The sequence below is a fragment of the Eriocheir sinensis genome, unplaced genomic scaffold (assembly GCF_024679095.1).
Source record: "Eriocheir sinensis breed Jianghai 21 unplaced genomic scaffold, ASM2467909v1 Scaffold29, whole genome shotgun sequence".
In the NCBI taxonomy this organism is placed as follows: Eukaryota; Metazoa; Arthropoda; class Malacostraca; order Decapoda; family Varunidae; genus Eriocheir; species Eriocheir sinensis.
In genome coordinates, this window is record NW_026111598.1 from 484,673 (window position 1) to 510,167 (window position 25,495).

Sequence of the window (25,495 nt, forward strand, 5' to 3'; positions counted from 1 at the left end):
TTAATTTATGTTAATGATATCGATGATGGGCTCACTTGCAAAGTATCAAAATTTGCTGATGACACAAAAATTGCTAGTAAAGTAACTGCGATACTCGACGAAGAAGCTTTACAATCAGATATAGATCGACTTGCACGTTGGGCCAATCAATGGCAAATGAAATTTAACGTTGAGAAATGTAAAGTGTTGCACATCGGAAAAAATAACAATCGCGTTCGGTAAGTAATGAATGGCCAACAACTTTCTGCAGTAAGTAAAGAAAGGGATCTTGGAATCACTATATCAAGCGATTTAAAGCCCGGTCAGCATTGTTCAGAGGTAGTTAAAACTGCAAACAAATTGGTTATCTTCATCGGACGAGTCTTTAATGATAAATCGGAAAAAGTAATATTGAAACTGTATAATTCGTTGGTTCGACCCCGTCTAGAGTACTGTGTACAGTTTTGGTCTCCCTACTACAGAAAAGACATAGAAAAGTTGGAACGGGTCCAACGAAGAGTAACAAAGATGATTCCTAGGTTGAGAAATTTGTCATATGAACAAAGGCTTAAAGAAGTAAATTTATTGAGCCTATCAAAACGAAGAATGCGAGGCGATCTAATAGAAGTGTTTAAAATGTTTAAAGGATTCAGTGATATTAATGCGGAAGATTACTTTACAATTGATCGATCAAATAGAACAAGAAGAAATCACAATTTGAAGATAAGTGGTAAAAAATTATCGTCGCACGAAGCTAAACACTTCTTCTTCAATCGAGTTATTAATGTTTGGAACTCTCTACCCTGTGATGTCGTTGATAGTACAACAGTTACGGCCTTCAAGAATAGATTAGACAAGTGTTTTGAATCCAACCAGCAATTAAGATATTACTCATTGTCATATTAACGTTAAGTAAAAGATTCTCGTCGCACGAAGCCAAACACTTCTTACATCGAGTCGTTAATGTTTGGAACTCTCTACCCTGTGATGTCGTTGATAGTACAACAGTTACGGCCTGCAAGAATAGATTAGACAAGTGTTTTGAATCTAACCAGCAACTAAGATATTACTCATTGTCGTAATAACGTTAAGTTCTTTCGAATACTGGTGTCCTTGTCCGCTTTTATCGCCCGGTTAGTGGTAGCAGTAATGGTAGTTCTTTCCTCTTTCCTACATAAATTCCATGCAGTTTTTCCATGCTGCATGGTTCTTTTTCCTTTCCTGCCAGCTTTGGCTGGAGGGATGGGGGGGTGGGGAGGAGCCTTCGCCTTTGCTGTCCTTCATCTTCCACCTTTGATTAGATAGTTAGTGTAGCTTGTCACAAACAACCTCGTAAGGACCAGCAGGTCTGCTGTTGTTTGTTCTTCCTTTGTGTTACTTTGTGTGTGTTCCTCCTCCTCCTACTCCTACTCCTCCACTTCCTCCTCCTCCTTCTCCTCCTCCTCCTCTTCACCATACCCCCCTCCCTCCCTCCCTTATCGCTAGTGCAATGAACAAGCCACTCATGTCTAACCCCTCTTCCCCTCTCCCCAGTCCCCAGCGCGCGCATCACCGGCCCCAGGGAGATCTTCATGAAGGCGGGCAGCGACATCAACATCACGTGCGTGAAGGGCGCCATCAGGGGAGCGCCCGTCACCTGGTACCACGTGCTGCCCCGCTACCTACGTGAGTACACACGGGGGGGGGGAAGAAGGGAAAGACAGGAAAGTGAGTAGGGGAAAAGGGAAAGGTGAGGGACTGTACCGTTTAGAACTACTCTCTGTTTCCGCTCAGAGAGCCAGTCCGCAAGCCAATTGTGAATGTTACCCGAGATACCGTGCGCCAGTAGTTTGCTGAGCAATCGTTGGTGGGGGACCTTATCAAATGCCTTTTGAAAATCCAGATATATGATATCTACTGACCTGCTTCCATCGAACACCTCAAAAATATAGTGAAAAAAATCAAGTAAGTTAGTCAAACACGAACGTTTACTACGGAAGCCATGTTGCGAATTATTTATTATATTATTTTCTTCGAAGAATTTCACCATATTGTCGCGAATGATAGTCTCCATTAACTTACAAACAATCGATGTCAGGCTAATTGGTCGATAGTTTCCTGAATGAGACTAGTCCCCCTTTTTGAAAATTGGTGTGACATTTGCAAGTTTCCAATCTGACGGAACTTTTCCAGCTGTTATAGATTTATTGAAGATGATGGAGAGCGATTTACAAATTTGATGTTTGATTTCTCTTAAGACCCTAGGAGTAATTTTGTCTGGACCAGGAGCTTTGCTTACTTTAATCTTTTCAATTGTGCGTAAAATGTCACTTTCTACGATGAGCACGCCACTTAACATCTTTTCGGTCCTTCTAACCTCCGGCGGTTGAATGATAAACAATCTTCATCGGTAAATACGGATGCGAAAAAGTTATTTAGGATTGTAGCCATTTAATTTTCATCGTTCGTGTGGTTTCCATTATCATTAGCAAGCGGTCCGATACCACAAGTGAGTGACTTTTTTATTATTTACATCACTAAACAATTCTTTAGGATTAGATTTACTTGTTTCCGCTATATATTCTTCAAGATTTTTCTTGCTTCCTTTTATTAATTTCTTGGTTTCGCGGCGAATTCTGTCCAACTCTAGTTTGTCAGCCTCACTCTGAGTTGATATGTATCTATTGTATACGCATTTTTTAAGAGATAGGCTATTTTGAATTTCGTTATTCACCATTTGGGTTTCTTCTTAAAAGCTGAACGTCTGTTACGATAGGGTACGCATAGGCGAGGGAGGAAAGGGGAGAGGGAATAGGGAAGAGGGAAGGGGAGAGGGGGAATGAGAGAGGAGGAAGGAAAGAGGAAGCGGAGAGGAAGAAGAGAGAAGAGGAAAAGGGAATGGGAGAGAGAGAAGGGAGGGAAGAAAGGGAAGAGAAAGGGAGGAGGGAATGGGAGAGGAAGGAGAGAAAAAAGAGATAGGGGAAGAAGAGGAGGAAAGAGGAGGGGGAAGGAGAGAGGGGAAGATGAGAGGGAGAAGGGGACTCTGGGAAGGGGAGAAAGAGAAAGGGAGAGGGAAAAAAATGGGGAAAGGAGAAAGGAGGGAATGTAGTGAAGGATGCTGAGGAAATGGAGGATGTAGCAAGGGGCTGTTGGATGCAAGAAAAGGATTGATGCAGAGGAAAAGCGTAAAAAATAACGCGTAGACACGTCACGGAAGTGTAAGTATGTTAGTGATGTAGCATCGAAGAAAAGAGAACAACAAAATGACAGCTACACAGGAAAATCAGTGGAAAGGAGCAAGAAAATCAAGAAAATAGACGAACATCGAAAGATAAAAGGTAAAAATAATGCAATACAGAAAGAGAAGAGTAACACAAACAACAGCGACACAGGGAAATGCGTAGAAAATGAAAGAAAGGCGACAAGTACCGAAAGCGAGAAAAAACAGAACATAACAGAAATACAAATGGTAGATAAAATTTAATAGAGAAACAAATAAAAAGGAAAAAAAGAAGAAGGATGTACGGGTTAGCGGAGGGAGTGTGTGGAAGTGTACGAAGATGGAGAAGAAGGAAGGAAGGAAGGAAGGAAAAAAGAGAGTTGCATATTTTGTTTTAGACTGTGTTCACTATTTGACACTTTCTTGTTGTTGTTGTTGTTGTTGTTGTTGTTGTTGTTGTTGTTGTTGTTCACTCTATAAGGCTGATGACTTTGTTTTCGCTTTCTTGTTACTGTTATTATTGTTGTTGTTGTTGTTGTTCGCGTGACAAGATTGAATGCTTTGCTCTTGTTCTTTTTTATTTGTTAGTTTCTTTGTCGAGCGAAGCTTTTGATTTTGCGGATTCTCTCTCTCTCTCTCTCTCTCTCTCTCTCTCTCTCTCTCTCTCTCTCTCTCTCTCTCTCTCTCTCTCTCTCTCTCTCTCTTGTCTGTGTTTCCACGCGTGTAGCTTCAGTTATCGCTTTGGACTGTCTGTCTCTGTGTGTGTGTTTGTATGTCTGTTCTTTATACGTATTATCTTCTGCCTTTTTTTCATTCTTCATAATTTTCTTAACTTCCCCCTTTTATAAATCATTTTTCTTTGGTTTCACTTTATATCTATTAATATTATTTTTCATACTTTTTGGACATTCATTTGTCACCACCGGAAAATCTCTCTCCCACTCTTTTTCGTACTTCAGTCTGTTTTTTTTCAATGCACAGGTTTTTTTCATATTTTTGCTTTCTCCACATTTCAGTTGTTTTTTTAATATTCTACATCCATTTTTTAATATTCCACAGTATATATCTTTTTACATTCCACAGTCAGGTTTTATCTCATATTTCAGTCTGCTTTTCTTCATTGTCCACTTTCTGTTATTTTCCATATTCCACAGTCATTTTTACCAGATTCAGCAGTAAGAGTTTTCTTTTTCAATGTTTCACAGTCATTTTCCATATTTCAATTATTTTCTCCACACTGAACAGTTATTTTTTAATCCATATTCCAGACTGTTTTTCTCCATATTCCACAATCTTATTTTTTCCATATTGCACAATCTTCTTTTCCATATTCCACAGTCTGTTTTTTTTCCATATTTCAATCTGTTTTTTTTTAAATATTCAAGTCAGCTTTTTCCATATTCCACAGTCATCTTTTTTCAATGTTCTAGTCTGTTTTAAATCAGTATTTCCCTATCTACGTTCTGTCCTACCTGCTCCTCCTCTCCTCGCGGCCTCTTACCATCGCCACTAATTCACTCTCGCCTCATGCATATCATTTCCTTTATGCGGTTCCTTTACCTGCCTCCGCCGAGCCGCCTCCTTTGCCCTATATATCAGACCTTGAGACTCTCCGTATTTTTTTTCCTTCATTTACCACCATCACCACACACCATAACTACCACCACCACCACCTTAACTACCACCACCAACACCAACAGCAGCAACAACAATAATAACACATATAACCAGTAACTACCACCTCTTCCTCCATCACCACCAAAATAGCAACACCCATCACCACCACCACCACCACCACTGTTTCCCCTTGTTGCACACCCCATACACTTGATTTCCCCTCCCTGTTCTCTGTGTTTCCTTCTCGTGAATATTTCGACCCCGCTTTTCACAGCAGGGTTGAGGGAAAAAAAAGGATAGGTAAGGGAGAAAACAGGTACGAAGGAAGAGATGAAGAGAAATGAAGGAGGAAGGGGAGGACGAGGAAAGGGGGAAGGTGGTAAGGGTAGGATGTGGAAGGGGTTTGAAGGAGGGAAGATAAAGAACAGGAAGCAATGGGGAAGGGAGGAGAAATATGAAGTTAAGTATATATGATTGAAGGGATAAGGAGGAGCAGAAGGAGTTGAAAAAGAAGGTAATAGTGGTAAGATATGGAAAGGAAAATAATAGGAGGAAAGGAAAGGGTTTGAAAGAGGAGGGAAGAAGAATGGGATGCGATGGGGAAAGGGAGGAGGAAGATGGAGGTAAGTATCTGTTTGAAGGGAGATGAGGAGGTGGGGGAGAGAGGTAAGGAAGCAAGAGGTGTGGGAGGAGGTGAGGGAAGACAGAGTGGGTCAGGGGAGGAAGGAAAGCCAGTTAAATAAATATAAAAAGGAACAGTAAAGATATGGTCTCGGGTGTGAGGAAAACGAATAAAAAATAGAGAAAAAGTTACAGCTAAGAGGGAAAAAATTCTGGAGATCTATTACAATATAAATTATTCACTTTTATATTTTAACATTAAGTGCAACTGTGATTTCTCTCTCTCTCTCTCTCTCTCTCTCTCTCTCTCTCTCTCTCTCTCTCTCTCTCTCTCTCTCTCTCTCCTTTCTTAATTTACGTCTATTTTTACATATTTTTTTATCCTATTTATTTTCCTTCTCTCTTTTCTAATATTCTTCCATTTATGGTTTTTTTTTTTTTCTTTCTATTCGTCTCATTTTTTTTTCTCATTTATTGCATTTTTTTCTTATTTTCTATTTTCTTTCTCACTTCTCTAAAATTCTTCCCTTCTTTTTTCTTTTCCTTTTATTCCCTCGTTCTTCACTTCATCGAAATCTGAGTCTCCACAGGCAAGCATTTTTTTATCTCTTATCTCTCTCGCATTTTTCTCTCCTCCACGTTTCTCTCCATCTCCTCCGAATCTTCTCTTCCTCCTTCCATAAAACAATTCCTAATACCATTCTCCTTTTTTTCCTCTCCTCATCCACGCCTTCTCTCCACAGGCTGAGAAGATGGAGGAGAGAGAGAGAGAGAGAGAATAATTAAATAAAACACCAGTAAACTCCTTCCTTATTAACCCAAACTTTCCTGGACACATTTCGTAAGGGATCAAATTAATTATAAATAGTTTCTCACCCTCCTCTCACCCCTTCTCTCCCCTCCCCCTTCTCAGTGTTTTCCTTCTTTTAATTTATTTTTCTTTCCTTTTTATCTTATAAGCAACTAAAGTCTCTCTCTCTCTCTCTCTCTCTCTCTCTCTCTCTCTCTCTCTCTCTCTCTCTCTCTCTTCCATTATTCCTTTCCTCCGCGCTTTTCGTTTTTTTTTCTTTTCATCCTTTAGCTGCTTCTAAAATTCTCCCTGTCCCCCTTTCCTTCTTTTCTCTTCTCCTCCCCTCCTTCTCGCCTTCCCTTCGCCCCATCTTTTCTTCCTACTTCCGTTCTAACCTTACCTAAAAGAACTGTTTAATTTTCATATTTCTCTTTTCTTCTGTCTTGTTTTTCTATTAATGCAGTTCATTCACAAAATGTTTTCATTTTTCTTCCCATTTTCTTTAATTTCTACTTTTTTAATCCACTCTCATATTATCCATTTCCTTAATGCAGTAAATCACACTTACTTTCGAACAGCAAAATATTTTCCATCTTTTACAATTCTCATATATTTCCCTGTTGTTTCTCATTTTTCCTTTTCCTCTTTTATTTCTTCCAATGAACTTTTATCACAGTTTTCGTTGAGCTACATATTTTTTCTCGTTTTTGTTTTTAATGTTCATCGTTTTCCCGCTGTTTCCTTGTTCTTAGTTTCCTCTTTTTTTTTTGTGTGTGTGTGTGTGTGTGCAGCTCAACCACACGTTCTGTACTACACCATCAGTTTGCCATATTCTCCATTTCCTTTCCTCTACAGTTTATTTCCCCTTCCTTCTCTTTTTCTCTTCCTCGCTTCCTATTTTTTATTTTTTTTTAGCAATTCAGCCGCACACATTTATTTTCTTCTTCAATAAGTGACTGCTCCCCGACACACTAAACCCATGAACCCGCCCCATAACTTTTGTACGAGGAAGTATGGGCCTAACTATTTTGCGGTAGAAGCCTATAGAAGGTTATCACGTCCTGCCAAACCTTTAAATTATGAAGCTAATAGTTGTACCGACTGTTGTAACCCGTAATCCGGGTCACACAGGGGAGACGACACACTGTTTGTATTAGTGACACTTGACTTAAAATTCTGGTACTTTAGGAGTATTTAAAGGAGTTCGTAAATGGGGTGATGAAACGGTGTCGCCTTTCTTTTATGTATTTTATTCTACCTTAATACTACTTAATATTACAGAGGGTAAAAATATTGTTTAAACCAGCGACTGGCTTACTAGACTCAATGAGTCTTCAGGTTTTCTTTCACTATTGGTTACTGACGTTAACACTGGTATAATATTGAGTAAAAACTCACACAATAAAGTATCATAGAAATATAATCCTAAGTAAAACTATGATAATAGAACACAATAGATATGTTAGATACGCTTTCCTCTATGGTAATTCTTCACTCCATACTCACAGTAGCAACGATGAATGTTCTACCCATGTTGTCTAGGGAAGGACAACTGAGTGTCCAGCCACGAACAGAGTGCTGGTTAATCTGAGGTCAAGCCTGGAGAAAATGCTTCTTATATAGGCAGACATCGCGAGGGTAATACGTCAGGCGTGTGAGTCATACATCAAACTCACACCGAGCTCATACAATAATCTACCTAACCGACATGCTTAATTCACGCGGTGACGCAGCTTTGTTTTCATAACATTTTGTTCCGCGGCTGATCGTGTTTTAGGCCGCGGTGATTGTGTTTTGGCTTAGAGATAAGCGGGTGCGTTAATGGGCAATTACAATTGTGTATAGGGTGGTAAATGAACAGTGGGGACAATCATGTGTTGGAGTCCGTGTTGTGTTTAGCGGTCGATACCGCTGTTGTCATCGGAAAATATTGCCGGTGAAGATGATGATGACACGAGTGGTGTCGCAGCCCTCGGGGCACCACATACCCCCGTTAAAACCACGCCACGTCCTCGTGGCACGAAGCGATCCGCCCGGCGGACGACCATGGAGGGCCAAGACGGGGATGGCGGGATCGTGGGGAGGAGGCCTGCGAGACGGGACCTGAAGAGACAGAAGGCCACCCACCGGCGACGAAGACGACGCCGAGGAGGAGCAGCCACCCCACCAAGGGAGGAAGGGGTCGAAGGCGGGGACCGGAGACGGATTCCTGGAGCGCGTGAAGTGCTGGAGGGAGGTCCAGCAGGGGGCCAGAGACGACCCGGGCGACGGCGGCAGGGAGGGAAGGGTCCAAGGAGTCTTGGCCAGGAGCGATGAGACCACGTCACGTCCGATGTGGAAGGGGCGCGATGAACCGTCAGCAGGGCGTCACCGTCCATAGTAGCAGAGGCAGGGAGGCTGAAGGCGTCGGGTGGGCACTACAGCCCATACCGAGGCGGAGACCCGTCCGTTGATGGTCTGCCTGTATTTGGAGACCGGGCTGTCCGGGCAGACCATGGTGACCACCTGGGGTATCGGTAGCGAAGACCCAGCCCGCAGGAGACAGGATGAAGACCGGGGAAGACTCTGAGGAGAGACTTAGAACACAGCGAGAGGGCGTCTGGGCGATCGAGAAGAGCGATCTCGCAGCGCTGGACAGAAGTCGAGTAGACAGGGGCGACAGGGGACATACATAGAGCAGGTGGTGTTTAGTACAGCGGTCCAAGGAGTCCAGAGCATATAGTGAGTGCGGTCTTCAGAAACCGCAAGGTAAGTGGAAAGCGTGTCGGTGTGCAGAAAATATGGCGTGCCATCAAGATGAAAAGGCAACGCGTCCATTTAAACACATCGAACACGTCAGAGGATCCCCTTTCATGGGGATTTGTAAGTAGAAGTGAAGGGTTCCTGAGGAAAGCGTACCTTTAGAAATAACCCTAGAGACATCTCTATACAATGCTAAATATTCATGTGCTGCAGGAAAAGTAAGCCTGGGTAATGGGTGACGCATTGCTGAGCACACGAAATAGTACATCATTTGGAAGGAGGAGGAAACCTGCGTTTGTGACAGCTGCTGAAGGCCAGGCTTGAGAGTCCGAGTAGCAGGAGTTAGGGCAGTAAGTGCCAACTGAAGGAGAAGGATCGGCTCCAAAATACGCATTTCCCTTCAATTTGCAAGGTTTTAGTGAGAACTGACGGATAATATCTGAGTCAAAAGCCGAGGAGGAATCTATACTGGAGATTGCAGAATTAATATTACGGAGGTCACGAACTTTGGCGTTGAGGACTTCCTGATGGAGGTTAAGTTGACGTCTCTCTTCTGTGGACAGAGTGTAGAGCTGGGAGAGCTTCCGTGTATCACATCTATTTGGGCCTGAGTGGCCGTACCGAAAAGGAGGTTTGCTACCGAGCCAAGGAAATCCACGGCTCCTCGCTTCTGGCGAGTCCGAAACGGGCTTCCATCTCTACCACTCATAGCCGACAGAAAGCTGTTAAGATCTTTGAATAACTTCTCAAACTCAATGTGAAAAGAGTCTAGAGTGCGCCTGAGCAGACCAACAGTGGGGAACGATTGATTCATATGTTCAATCGACCATGAAACTTCCGCTGTTAGATTTGCCACGTTGATGAGAGGACGTTGGATGTCGTCCGTCTTGATGACGACGGGGACAACATAGTACCGTCCTGTCAACAGCATCTTAAAGACTGGGGAGAAGACGAGGCCGGGACGAATGGGTTGCTCCAGGAGGGATCAAGGGAAGAAGACAAGGGCAACTCCCAGGATCTGTAATTATAGGGGGCATCAGTTCGTTGGTCGTTGGCGATACTCAAGAGGGCGGTCCATCACATTGGGGAGAGAAGGGGGTACCGTATTGGAGCGTAATGAGCGACTGACACAGGGTTCTGAAGGAGCTGGGGAACCAATGAGGGGACCTCTGAAGCATCTGAGGAGACAGGAGCCGGTGAGGAGAGCTCGGAAGGAGCTGGAAAGGACAATGGCAGCAGCTCCTCAGGGAATAAGTCATGGGAGTGGGTCCACTTCTACTACGTGATCAGGGAGAGGGTATGCACGCCTGACATTAGGAAAGTCATGGAAGCCAAGAGAGTCCTCGTGAACGACCTGAACATTATTTGTGTGAACTGTCTTGATCTTACCACCTCTAACATGACGCAGTCGTAAGACTACAGGGCTTATTTTTTCTAGCACCCTAAAGGTCCATTGAACAAGGGCTGGAGCTTCTTTGGTTCGCCCTTTGTACATACATGCCTTAAGTAGACCCGATCTCCTACTACCACCTGTTTGGGTTTGGATTTCCTAAACATTCTTTCTGACTCCTGCCATCCTATATCTATATTGGTCTGACATAGTTTATAGGTCCGCTGCGCGACACTAAAGTAAATGCTTTATAGCTGTCAACATCATAACAAGGTTGGAGTTTATTCTCAAGCACTTCAAAAGGAACATTTGGGTCCCGAGAGAAAAGCAAGAAAAATGGTGAATCTTTCAGAACACGATGGTAGGCAGTGTTGTAGGCGTGTGTTGCAACCGGAAGCATTTGGTCCCAGATACCGCGATTGTCCTCGCACAAAGTTCTCAAGATATTTATTAAGGTGCCATTAGGCCTTTCTATCACACCGTTTGCAGACGGGTGATAAGGAGTTGTCCTTAGATGATCAATCTGTAACAACTGAGTCAACTCTCGTAAGAGTGTTGACGAACTCCTTTCCTTGATCCGTGACTAGAATCGGCGGGATGCTGTGTACACAGACTACGTTCTTGTAGAACGCAGCTGCCACTTCCTTGGCTGCCTTCGTACGACGGGGTTGCTACCAAGAAGCGTGACAGGACGTCTATCACTGTCAGTACATACCTATAGCCTTCGTCTGAAACAGACAAAGGTCCGACAATATCCATATGGACTCTGTCAAACGGTTGGCCAACCTCTGGATACCTCATAAGTGGAGCGGGCGGGGATCCACTCTTCTTAAACCGACAACAGACAGGACAAGATCTGACATATTGCTCCACGTCCGCCTTCATTCCCGGCCAGTACGCAAACTTGCGACAGCGTGCCAACGTAACCTTAGTGCCTCCATGCCCTGCAGGTAGCATGGAATGCGCCCAAGCTAACGCGTTAGGAATGTAACGGTGGAACGATAACCAGTCTTTTCTGCTTGTTGTATTCATCGCAAACATCGCGGTAGAGAATGCCGTTCTCTACACACACTTCACTAAGAGGCAGTTTTTGAAGTGCCTCTTAGCTGCATTAACGTTACATTGCTCCTCTCTGCAACCTTTCTCTCATCTCTCTCATGTACGTTACCACCGGTGGTTGTTCAAAAGCATGCTTCAATTCTCTCAGTTCAGGATCGCGATCCTGGTGCTCCATGAGTCCAGCAAGACTCAATGGAGAAACTTATCCTGTTTGTCATGTCCCTCCGGAGAGGCGACAGACATGTCCTGTCCACCCGTAAGGGTGACAGACATAATTCGAGCATCAATTCGCCTTCTATCACGTCACTCTCTTGATTCCTAATCCTTGACAAAAAATCTGCTACCATGTTGCTGGAGCCTGGGAGATAATCAATACTAAAGTCAAATTCTCCTAGAAGTGTCTGCCAGCGTGCAATCCTGCTGCTAGGTACTGTGCTTTTTAACAGCCAAGTCAGTGGTCTATGGTCCGACAGGATGTGTATCCTATAACCCAAGATAAGGGGTCGGTTAGTACTGAGGCCATAGATGACTGCTAAAGCTTCTCTCTCTACCGCTGAGTAGTTACGTTCTGCTCCATTCAGGGTTCTACTAAAATATGCTATGGGACGTAAATTACCATTTTCATCCTTTTGTTGCAACACACCACCTATTGCCTTATCTGACGCATCTGTGGTGAGATTGAAGAACTTCCGGAAATCGGAAAGGCTACAACAATGTCATTCGTTTGACTGTTCTTTAGTGTGCTAAATGCATGCAATTCCTCTTCATTCCACTCCAGATGTGTCTTCTCATTCTTGGTTACTTTAAGACCTTTGTGTAAATTATTAAGTGGGGATGCTCTCGTGGCAAAGTCTTTAATGAATTTCCGATACAAGTTAACCAATCCCTGGACACCTTGAAGTTCTTTGACTGTTTTCGGAGGAGTGAGTTGTTGCACCGCCTGTACCTTTGAGGGCTGTGGCTTCAAGCCAGAAGCACTAACAATGTGACAGATAATCTACTTGCTCTTTGAAAAAGGAACACTTATCTAGTCTTAAGGACAGGTGAGCCTTCTGCAGTCTGTCCAAGACGGCATGGAGGTTCTTTGGGTGATGGTCCATGTCTTTCCCTTGTACTATCAAATCATCAAGGTATACATGTACAATTCTTCCTGTCAGACCTATGAGAACTTGATTCATGATCCGTTGATAGGCTGCAGGTGCTGTTTTTAATCCAAAGGGGACTGTAGTGAATTCATAGAGGCCATAAGGTGTCGTGAAGGCTGTCAAGTGTTTAGATTCCTCTGCCAATGGGACTTGGTGGTAGCCCTGGCGCAAATCAAGGGAGGTGAATACTTTACTTTCCCCAAACTGTTGCAAAAGGAGGTGAATGTTAGGGAGTGGATGTTTGTCATCAATCAATTCATCGTTCAGAGCGCGGAAGTCGAGACAAAGTCTGACTCCACCACCCTTTTAGCAACAGGGACTAGAGGTGCGCTGTGACGCACTAGGGCGTATAATACCCTGGGCCTCAAGGTCCTTGAGCTGAATCTCTATTTCTTTATGATATTTTACTGGTATTGGGTATGGCTTTTTTTATATAGGCTTGTCATTTTTAGCCTTAAAGTGTGAACATAATAGGGGTAATAGTGAGTGGCTCGTTTTATAGAGCAAACACATCAGGATACATGCGGGTTAAGAACTTCAGACAGCAATTTTCCCGTTGTGAGGGTAAAAATAGCTCGTCTATCAGCTTATCAGTACCATCTGCTTACTTGACTGGGTGACAGGCGGCTTTGTAGCTGTTTTTGTGACAGCCGCTACACATTCATTAGTCGATGATTGATAGTATTCTGAGTGACAAGAATAAATGTGTCCCATCACTTCACCTGTTGGCATCTCAATAGTTTCTTCAGTTGGGTTAGCATAGGGAATGATGAATTTACCTTTGGTTTGTTTGACGTTAGGAGTTAAGGTAACTAACCGGGAAATAAAATGAAGAAGGGATATCATTGGACCTTGGGAGAAATAAGGCTTGCTGGGCTCTGCCAATCTCTGCCTCCAGAGTGACATACCCTGCCGTGCCTGGGAGCAAGGACGCCACGTTAATAGCGTATGCTTTCACTGGTACTTCCTCCATCTCGTCTAAAGTAGGTTTATGATCTTCTGGGTACGGGCTCATATCGTCCGCAGCCAGGAATGTACTTCCACTGGGTAGGCGCCCACCATTACCTAAACTGCCCAGGTGTGTCCAGCGGTGCAGCTACCACATTTGTCTCCACATAAATTCTAGGCCCAACAAAACTGCTGTTGGTAACACTATACCTTGTGATATTACTACAAACTTTTCTATAATTTCTCCGTGCCCAAAGTCTACTACTACTTCGGCTATTCCTTTATTAGGGATTGAGTCCGATCTACCCCTTGTATGGAGAGAGGTTCTGTAACTATCATCTTCCCGCCTACCTTCCTAAATAAATCTTCTTCTATTAGGGACGCTCCTGCTCCTGTGTCTAGCATTGCGTAAACCATCTCCTTTTGTGCATTAGCGCCTACGCACAATCTCAACGTGAGGGCGTTGGTAGGGCCGTGGACTGCCGCAGCTACTCTGGGGTCGTTTTTTTGTTGTTCTTCTCGTGGTCAGGGTTAAACCAGGTGCAACGGGGTGAGGGACAGGCCGTGTACTCGGGCGCCAGGCAGCGCAAGGCGAGACAGGCTGACGCCTGTTTCAGTGGGCTGGTACTGAGGGTACCGAGCCCGTTGGTGGGTGGTAGGCACCCCTATACTGCCTTCCATATGTGCAATCGCGAGCCATGTGTCCTACATACCCACAAGCATAACATGTAGGTGGCGTGGGCGCGTTCCCATATGGGCGTGTAGGTGGCGCGGCGTGCCGTCCTCCCCTTTGGGGTATCGGGTAACGTGACTGGCCTGGAGGGCGTGGAGGACGGGCTTGTGAGACATGTTTGGGTCCGGATGCCTGGGTGGAACAGACGTTCAGCACTTTTATTTCTTTGGCGATATCGGCATCGGATAGCTTCGACTCTGGATAAGCTTTAATATACTCATACCCTTTCTTTAATACCTTCTGTGGGTCCCCTTTTCTTCCTCCGTTAGGATGAGTAAGAGGGCCGGAGGGAAAGCCTCTCTGAGCCGTAAAGCGGTTATCTCAGTTAGAAACTGGCATTGTCAGGCTTGAGAGCGATCAACTCGTCTCTCAATGTCTCCAGGCGGATGAGGAAGGTGCGGATGTTTTCTCCTGTCCGCCGTTTTGCCTCTCCCAATTCTTTCTGGAGGACCGAAAGGTCCTTACTGTGGAAACACACGTAGGAAGTCTTCCTTTACTTTTCCCAATCCTGTCCACATCTAGTGATACAACCGAGGAGATGATCGCGCGCTGCTCCCAGGGCATATTGTTTGGCTAACTCAATCTTTCCGGTAGTGTCCCAATTTGCCTGTGTCCGGCTTTCAATATCCTCTATCCATTTCTTTGCTAGCTTATGGCATGGGAGGTTTGGTGCTTTGCTACTTTTGTCTTCTCCACCACAAAAATATAAGAGTCCCTGCACTCTACTAAAATCATTCAAGGTATGACGGCTAAGTAGCGTGACAAGATCATCATGGGCAAGGGTGATCGATTTTCCATCTTCTTTTTTGGGGGGAGGGTTCTTGCCTTCGTCTGGCATTTTTAACTCTAAAGTCTTATTCCCGTAATTCCAAGAATAACTGTCTTCTCCCTCGCTTTCGGATGTGGACATACACCAGTACAATACCAATATAAACCAATATAAATCGCAAGTTTCACCACAAGTTTCACCACAAGTTTCACCACAAGTTTCACCACATGTTTCACCACATGTTTCACCACATGTTTCACCACCAGTTTCACCACCCCACACCTGACACCAATGTTGTAACCCGTAATCCGGGTCACACAGGGGAGACGACACACTGTTTGTACTAGTGACACTTGACTTAAAATTCTGGTACTTTAGGAGTATTTAAAGGAGTTCGTAAATGGGGTGATGAAACGGTGTCGCCTTTCTTTATGTATTTTATTCTACCTTAATACTACTTAATATTACAGAGGGTAAAAATATTGTTTAAACCAGCGACTGGCTTACTAGACTCAATGAGTCTTCAGGTTTTCTTTCACTATTGGTTACTGACGTTAACACTGGTATAATATTGAGTAAAAACTCACACAATAAAGTATCATAGAAATATAATCCTAAGTAAAACTATGATAATAGAACACAATAGATATGTTAGATACGCTTTCCTCTATGGTAATTCTTCACTCCATACTCACAGTAGCAACGATGAATGTTCTACCCATGTTGTCTAGGGAAGGACAACTGAGTGTCCAGCCACGAACAGAGTGCTGGTTAATCTGAGGTCAAGCCTGGAGAAAATGCTTCTTATATAGGCAGACATCGCGAGGGTAATACGTCAGGCGTGTGAGTCATACATCAAACTCACACCGAGCTCATACAATAATCTACCTAACCGACATGCTTAATTCACGCGGTGACGCAGCTTTGTTTTCATAACATTTTGTTCCGCGGCTGATCGTGTTTTAGGCCGCGGTGATTGTGTTTTGGCTTAGAGAGATAAGCGGGTGCGTTAATGGGCAATTACAATTGTGTATAGGGTGGTAAATGAACAGTGGGGACAATCATGTGTTGGAGTCCGTGTTGTGTTTTAGCGGTCGATACCGCTGTTGTCATCGGAAAATATTGCCGGTGAAGATGATGATGACACGAGTGGTGTCGCAGCCCTCGGGGCACCCATGAACCCGCCCCATAACTTTTGTACGAGGAAGTATGGGCCTAACTATTTTGCGGTAGAAGCCTATAGAAGGTTATCACGTCCTGCCAAACCTTTAAATTATGAAGCTAATAGTTGTACCGACCCTCCTCAACCTCCCCTCTGCCCTCTTCCCTTCCCCATCCCCCTTGTCGATGTTATTTTTTTTTCCTTCTCTCTCTCTCTCTCTCTCTCTCTCTCTCTCTCTCTCTCTCTCTCTCTCTCTCTCTCTCTCTCTCTCTCTCTCTAACTTTCATCTACCCCTCCCCTTCCTCTTTCCTTCCTCCCAAATCCTGCTCCTCTATCTCCCCTCCTCTTTTCCTCCTCCCTTAGATCCTCTTCCATTCCCTCAGCCTCTTTTCTTCCTTTCTCCAACCTTTTTTTTTTAATATCCTTTCTCTCTCTCTCTCTCTCTCTCTCTCTCTCTCTCTCTCTCTTTGTGTGTGTTATTTCCTTAAAAAATATCAACACGGATTTAACAGAAGTAAACGAAACAATCACTGCAAACGCAATAACAAAAAAAACATACATAAAGAATTACACTAAAATTGCATGAGAAATAATTACACTAAAAATCTCAATAATTACAAAATGGCAAAACGAAAAGATGAAAAAAGAACAAAAATAGAAGATAAAAAAATCATTCATTAAGCTTTGAAACTATAAATATAAAAAGTTAACTAATGAAGATTACATGTATCAAAAACAGTAAAACAATATAATAACCTACCCCGTCCACACACACACACACACACACACACACACACACACACACACACACACACACACACACACACACACACACACACCATGAGGAGCAGATTAATGTAATCAGTTCTTAATCCTGCTGATCCATGTGGCAGGCATTGTTATATTGCTTAATTAATGGTTCAGGAGGAGGAGGTGGAGGAGGAAAAAGAGAAAACCCACAACGAGAGGAAGACGGTGATACAGCTGATGGAAATGAAGGATGGGGATGAGGAAGAGGAAGAGGAGGAAGAGAAGGAGGAAGAGGAAACGAAAAATGAAGATGAAGGAGATGAAGAGGAAATCAAGACGAAGAATAAGAGGGCGAGAAGGAAAATGAGGAGAAAGGATGAAAGAGGAAGATAAAGTGACTAAAAGAGTTGGAGATAGAGATGAACAGGAGGCGGGAGACGATCTGGACGAGGACGAGGAGAGAATGATGCAGCAGACGGAGGAGGAGAAAGGGAAGGAGGAGGAGGAGGAGGAGGAGGAGGAGCCTATTTCTCTGTGGACACAGTTATGGCCCTTCAGTTGTCTGTAGCAGTAAATCTTCCCGTCCGGCAGTCTCTCTCATCACTGTTCCCTTCTTCCACCAAGAGGCTACACTGCTAACACCCCTACCCCCTCACCCCGCCCTCCCTTCCCTCCATGGACGTACTAGGGCCACAATGCTACAACACTAATGGTGACTCAAGAACAATATCACTGATAATAATATGACCCATGTCACAGGTCAACACTAAATAACAGATGTATCTCGTTATTGCTTCCATCACTACGTTCATAAAAGCTATAGTGAATGCGGAAAAACGATGGATACAATATGAATACCTCGGTTTGAATTCCCTTTGTAGCATTTCTTTTTTCCCACAAGCGCCTCTAACCGAACACTGTTTCTCCCACTACTACAATGTTAATACGATAATCTACAGAATTACATAAAACAACGCAATTAATCGCTACCCTGGTTCGAATCTCCTCTTTTGACACTTCCAAGCACTTCTAACTCGGTACAGTCCACCCCTGAACACGACATTTCTAACTTCGCTAAACACACATCGCCACTTGATACAATAAAACCACGAATACGATAACAGTGCCTTGGTGTGGATTCCCCTCCTGGCGCCTCCTTTGAAGTCTTAGCTTCTCCTTTCGGCAGCCTCCATTTACAACAAACTGCCTCCCAACTCCTCCTGGCTTTCTCTTATCATTGGGTTCCTAAGGGAAAGTCAGCTAAACACAAGACAATGAGTACAGTAAAAGAAACTGTTCGAATTCCCCTTTTCAGCATCTCCCGTTCCCTCCCCGTGAACACTTTATTCTCTTTATCATTATGCTTCGTTGTGTAAGAATAAAATAAAATAAAAATCAGCAAATAAAGACTATACAACACACATGTTGAAATATCCTTCCCAACACCCTCTTTTCACACCAGGCCGCCCTCGACACTTTACTCGTTTTATTACTACACTCCGTTATAAAAATACCTGAAAAAGCAAAATAACAAGGATCGTGCAGCAAACAACACCCTCTCTTCACCTTTAACCTCTCTCAACCAACTCCGACTCACCCTTGAACACTTTCTTCCCTCCATTATTAAGCTCCGATGTCAAAAAAAATAACCGAAATACCACAAAATACAACAAACAGGTTCGAATCTCCCTCCCGGCACCCTCTTTTCACACCGAGGACCCCAAAACCAGCAACAAGTCGGCCGTGAACACTTTAATTCCTTTATTACCACGCTCAGTCGTCGAAATACCCTAATACCCAAATATATCAAAATAATACAGAAATGTTCTAATCTCCCGCCCAACACCTTCCTTTCGCACCAGTCGCCCCCAAACCAGCACCAAGTCGGCTGTGAACCCTTTATTTCCATTATCGGGGCGTCGCGGAAAGAGTGTCGGCGGTACATAGTGGGGATGGGCTTCGAGGGCACAGGTGGAGGGCCAACCCGAGCCCCGGAACGGCCTCTGCGGGCGCGTGGTTCACAGGGGCGGCGCCGAGGCATAAGGAGCCCTCCTGACTGTTGACAACTCGTTATGGGTCTTCTTTTCTCTTATGTAACGACTTGTGAGGGTGTAAGGAAGGAGGAAGTGTGGGTAGCTGGGTGGGTGGGCGGGTTGAGTACGCGCGCGCGTGTGTGTGTGTGTTGTAGTTGTTATTATGTTATGCGATCCTGTGTTGCTCCCTCGAATATTGATCAAAGTTTACCTTCTAAATAATGTTATGCTTTTACACATTTTGGCGCCCTATAATAAAAAAAATAGCACATATATTTGACAAGATTTTGGACGAGTAGTGGGTCACTTCCCTGAAGGGTACTGCGTAGCTTTATGACCTTCGTGATAAACTGACAAGCCTTCTGCACCATAAACTTGAAAAAAGTAAACTGATGAGAACCCAATTAACCTCCTTTGTGGCCTTCAGGAATCGTTGAGGAAGCGTCTGAGAATACCGACAAGAGGATGCTTTGGTGCTGGTTTAGAGTTGCCTGAGGTGAACATTAAAGAAAAAATAGTGTTACGAGAAAATTTGAACCTTGGTACTTGTTTATGTATTGTGATGTATTGTTTAATATATTCATCCTCATTCTCTTTTGCTGCGCGATGTGACTTTCAATAGTGTGTTCAAGAGGGACTTGGGTTGCCTTAGTGTTGGCGGGTGTGGAAAGAGAAAGAGGTGTAAGGAGGAAAATTCAAGCCGAGATACTCTTTATTTTGTTGCATTTAGCCTTACTCCCCCGTCTGCAGTGGTAGGAGAGGAAGGGCCAATATAACGTCTGTTTTGATGTTTCTTTAATTGTACACGACTCACAGTGATAATGAATACGTAACGATCAGGGGTACCGTGGCGGTTCAGAACTTAAGATGACTGCTGAAGGGGAAAGGGGTGGGGGGAGGCCGGGGTTAAGACGACACTTGACGGTAGCAGTATATAGATATATATATATCTATCTAGATATATATATATATATATATATATATATATATATATATATATATATATATATATATATATATATATATATATATATATATATATATATTAACGGGAGAAGTAATAATATGTTTTAATTTTAAGTGTTGGTTTGAGAGGCAACTATACCCAGTTGGTCACGTCCTTCAGCTATGGCCTGGCGTCGAGGCAAAAACAGCTGCGAGAGAAACATGTTTTGTATCATCAGCTGGGCAATTCTTCAACGTGGGAGACGAAGTGTGTGTGTGTGTGTGTGAGAGAGAGAGAGAGAGAGAGAGAGAGAGAGAGAGAGAGAGAGAGAGAGAGAGAGAGAGAGAGAGAGAGAGAATTTTTCAGTAGGCTATGAATAGTTTGTGTATAGAGCGAAATAACCTACTGTTATAGCCATTTATTTATTTATTTATTTTTTTACAACAAAGGAGGCAGCTCAAGGGCAACAAAAAAAGAAAACAATAATAAAAAAAAAGCCCGCTACTCGCTGCTCCTAAAGTAAAGCAAAAGAGGTGGCCGAAAGGAAGATCAAATACAGGAGGAGAGGTGTCCTGATACCCTCCTCTTGAAAGAGTTCAAGTCGTAGGCAGGAGGAAATACAGATGAAGGAAGATTGTTCCAGAGTTTACCAGCGTGAGGGATGAAAGAGTGAAGATGCTGGTTAACTCTTGCATAAGGGGTTTGGACAGTATAGGGATGAGCATGAGTAGAAAGTCGAGTGCAGCGGAGGGGGGGAGGCATGCAGTTAGCAAGTTCAGAAGAGCAGTCAGCGTGGAAATATCGATAGAAGATAGAAAGAGAGGCAACATTGCGGCGGAATTTAAGAGGTAGAAGACTATCAGTATGAGGAGGAGAGCTGATGAGACGAAGAGCCTTAGCCTCCACTCTGTCCAGAAGAGCTGTGTGAGTGGAGCCCCCCCACACATGAGATGCATACTCCATTGCTGTTTTTATACTGTACATCACTGGCCATTTGTACACTGGATGCTGGACGATACAAAACACAGCAGTGAATACAACAGTAGGCTACCTCGGTAAACAAACTAAATAGCAATAGCCTACTCCTGGAAAAAAAAAAGGTTGAAACGTATTTGTGGCGTATAGAACAACGTACATTTACGTACCTGTCACACAGCACACAGAGTGGTGGTGTTGTAACACACTGGGGGGTGACCGGGGGGGACGAAAGGGCAGCGGCGCCAGGGTGCAGCGGTGAGGGAGTCAGGGAAGGGCCGCCCCCTGCTGTGCCTCACGGTGAACACTCAACGTTGACACTCCTCCTTCACCACACACCTGACCACAGTGCACAGCCTCACGTGTGTCAAGGCGGCCACACCATCGTCCTCACCTTGGACAGCCGCTTGGCGAGGAAAAGCTAAAGTGGGCAAATTATCCACTCCATGCGGGTGTTGCCGTGCACACCTTCACCGTTCCCTTGCTCTAAAGACACTGACGCCGCCGCGCAGCCGCGGGCAGCCGGGCACGTTGCGTTCACTACTAATAATCGCCGCACTTCTCGTATCATGGCAACAGCGTTCACCTTTGTAAATGTTGAAGTATTTCCCTCACATTCTCATTACCATTCTCTTCACTCTACTTGCATAATTTTCGCCTCTTCCTCCAGGTCCATTTTTAAACTGTCCTTATTGGCTACTTTATTCTTTCCATCTCTATTTTCTCTACTCTGACAATTTATATTTTCCTGCTTTTCATTATCCTTCCGTTTTTTTCATTGCTTTTACCTTCAGCTACGTTTTTCTTTCGATCATCTTATATTTCTTTTTTAACCCTTTTATTTTCCTGTTCATTACTCTCATGTTTTAGTTCATTTATTTTACCTTCAGCTAATTTAATCTTAGTGTTATCATTTTTTTGCTTGCACCTTTCTTTTTTTTTTCTTCTTTGTCCTCTTCCTTTTTGGCTACCTACTTAATCTTCTCCCTCTTCGTTATCTTCGCATCCTTGTTCCTTGTACCTGGCTCCTTTACTTTCTATACTTTTATCACAATTATTTTTCAGTTACTTTTTTCGTCTTCCTCTTCCTTTTTTCCCGGTTACTCCATCAGTTTCCTCTTCGTTATCTCCACATCTCTTTTCCGCGTTCCAAATTCCTTTACTTCCTTCGTAATCTCATTGACTACCAGATAAGGAAGACAGAAAAAAAGATCAATCCCTTACGATCCTTTTTCCTAGTCTTCCTCCTCCTCCTCCTTTTCCTCCTCACTGCATCATAACTTTTGCAATTTTCTCAAATCTCTCAACATATTCCTCCAATCCCTTAAACGACGAACAAAGAGGAGGTAGTGGAAGTCAATAGCCAGGATCGAAACTGTTATTCATTCCACTCTTCCTCTTCGTCTTCCTGTCTAACCCTTCCTCCTTCTTCTCCTCCTGATCCTTCTTCATATAGCGTTGAATCCTGTTCTGCTGATCCTAATGTTTCTTCAATTCTCCTAGTTCGGCAGATAAGAGAGAGAGAGAGAGAGAGAGAGAGAGAGAGAGAGAGAGAGAGAGAGAGAGAGAGAGAGAGAGAGAGAGAGAGAGAGAGACGCCAGAGCTCTCGAGGGGCAGCTGAGGTTTGGAGACGACACCCTGGCCATTGGGGACTCCATCAACATCCTGGGGGTGGAGGTCGACTCCAAACTCAGCTTTGACCGCCACCTCGAGAACGTGGCGCGCAAGGCGTCCCTGAGAGTGACACTCCTGCGTCGAGTCCGCCACCTTCTCGACACTGATGGACTCCTAAGGCCTTACAAGGCCCAGGTGAGGCCCATCATGGAGTACAGGCTGTACAGCCCCCTCACATGGATGAGGAGCGCCCAGTGCCACCTCTCCCTGTTGTACCGGGTGCAGAGGCGTGCCGAACGCCTCATATACGGTGCCAGTGACCAGCAGCAGCAGCAGCAGCAGGGACGACAAAGGGGACACCGGCAATGGCAACAGCAACAACAACACCAGCACCACCGTCACCACCCGAGACAGGACGTTCCCCGCCACCAGATGGATAGTCTGGAGCACCGCAGGAGGTCGGCGCCCTCACAGTGCTGCACAAGGCCCAGGTGAAGCACACACCACACCTCGCTGCCCTCGGAGTCCCGTGGAGGAGGTCAGAGCGAGCTACGAGAGCGGTAGCGTCCTCGAAGTCCCGAGGACCCGTACGCTGAGGTGTCAGCGGGCTTTCACTTGTGTCACAGCAATACTGCGGAACGCCTTCAAGGCCGAGGTGGACCTATCAGGCCTGAGCACCCAGCGCGTAAAGACAGCTGCCCATCTGTGGTGTCGCGCACGCCCCTTTAAGTGACAGTGTCTACGAACAATACGGACTTCAAGGGGGGCCACACCCACATTAATATAAAAGAACAAACTATTGGGCAAGCTTTAGAATAGGTGCCCTTATGGACGAAGGCTCCTTTAGCTCGTGACACCCCATGCCATACTAATAGGATTTCATCTATGTGCTTTTGTTTAAGGAGAGAGAGAGAGAGAGAGAGAGAGAGAGAGAGAGAGAGAGAGAGAGAGAGAGAGAGAGAGAGAGAGAGAGAGAGAGAGAGAGAGAGAGAGAGAGAGAGAGAGAGAGGTCAACTGTGTATTCCTCATCCTCTTTCTCCTTTTCTTCGTCTTCTTTTTCTCCTGCTTCTAAAACAATGAGTTATACATTTCTTTCCTATATAGAACGTAAAAAAAAAATATTGATGTACATTTTCTACATTTTTTATCCGCCCTTTATTCCCTTATCATCCTGCTTCACATTAATCAGTGCTTCTAATTTCAATTCTAAATTATTGTTTTCGGCTTTTCTCATTGTCTCAGCCTCTCTCCACCCACTGTTATTACCCCCATTAACTCCTCGTTTGATCTCCTTTTTTAAAGCATCAAAACCCATCCATTTCAACTCGTTCCTTTTATTCCTCATCTTTCTTAAAGTTCTCCTCCTCCTTCTGTTCGTCCTCTTCCTTCTCGTCAACGGATCGGAGCCTCACCAGTCCCTTCCTATCACTATTTTTTGTATATATATATATATATATATATATATATATATATATATATATATATATATATATATATATATATATATATATATATATATATATATATATATATATAGCCATCACGCCTTTCCCTCCTCCCTCGCCCTACAAACAAGACAGTGGAGACTGGAGACCAATCCCATTTACTGCTCCTCTTAGTACCCTCTCAGCGTCCTCCCTGGCAATCACGCCTGTCTCTTCTCCCTCGCCCTACAAACAAGAAGACAATTATTATCACCCACAACTCCATCTCCTCTCTCCTCCCCGCAGCCAAGGAGGAGCTGGTGGAGATCAACGCCGGGAGTCGGGGCGGCGTGCAGCTCGTGACGGACAAGAACTCGGGCACCAGCTGGCTCCTGGTCACCCACGCCACCTGGAGGGACGCCGGGAACTATACGTGCGCGCCTGTGCACGCCACGCCCGCCTCGGTGTCCGTCCACGTGCTCGACGGTGGGTGGGCGTGGGCGTGGAGGGAAGAGAGGGAGAGGGTTCAAACTGTTCCGACTCTGGGCCACGACAACCCAGCGACTTTTCCATTAGACAAGTTGGTTCCCACGCTCTAAGAAGGGGGGAGGTTTTATTGGGGTCTTGGTGTCTTGCCGACTGTCTGGGACACTCAGCCAACTAGTTGCCAGCATGTCGTGCTAAGTTGCTAACCCTCACGACTCCAGACTCTCGTCACGACGTCGGCGCAGCATTCGGGAACAGTCTCAAAACCTCTTTCAAAACATGCCCGACCCTTTCACATCAACACCTCAGACCTCGTGTACCCTAGAGTCGTGGGTAGTCGTGGCCCAGAGTCGGCACAGTGTGAACGGGGCTTAAAGCCCTGTTCACACTGTGCCGTCCTGGATAAAATCCTTCCTTCCCAAACGTTATGTATTCCATGTCATTCTTCGTTGTTCTATTTATTTCGCTCACTATTAGTTTTTCATTTACTTTTCAATATTCGTTCTCTCTCATGATCACTATTTGTTCTCTTTCTCTCACTATTCGTGTGTACTACTGGCCACTTGCAGACTCCTTACTTTCTTGTTTTTATGTCCTTTTTGGTCTTTAAAACACTAATTCTTCCTTTCCTCATCAGTCAGACTCCTTACCGACCACTTGCAGACTCCTTATGTTGTTATGGAATCTCCTTGTGGTCTTTAAAACATTCCCTCCTTTCCCCACCGCTGCGTGCCCTTGATCCCCGTTCCTTTCCCCCAGAAGAGGCTCCAGCCGAGCTCCAAAACGACCCCCAGCCGAGCCGGGCCCAGACGTCCACCCAAGGAACGCCAGGCCTTCCGCTGCTCCTGCTGGGGCTTCACCGTCTGCTGGGGCGCAACAGGACGAGAACGTGGTGCCTCTGGGTTCTCCTGGCTGCCTGTCTAGGGTTCTCCAGCGCCGTCAGTGGTACGGGTGGCCTTCAGGACGTCTCTCAGACTAGTAAGGAAGCCAAGGCATTGTTGAAAGTCGCCGCGAGGGAGGAAGGTGGTTTGCGGATATCCTTTGCTTCTACACTTCCTCCTCTTCTCTCTTTGTATCCTACACTTCATTCTCGTCTCCCCCATCCTTCATCTG

General features: G+C 44.6%; 1 long non-coding RNA gene across 1 annotated transcript; it reads left to right on the plus strand.

The window, feature by feature from the left end:
• LOC126991494 (uncharacterized) lies at nt 1-25,495 on the plus strand. The gene is made up of 3 exons (XR_007745586.1): nt 1-1,644; nt 24,203-24,382; nt 25,145-25,495. It is a non-coding gene; the product is annotated as an uncharacterized LOC126991494 (long non-coding RNA).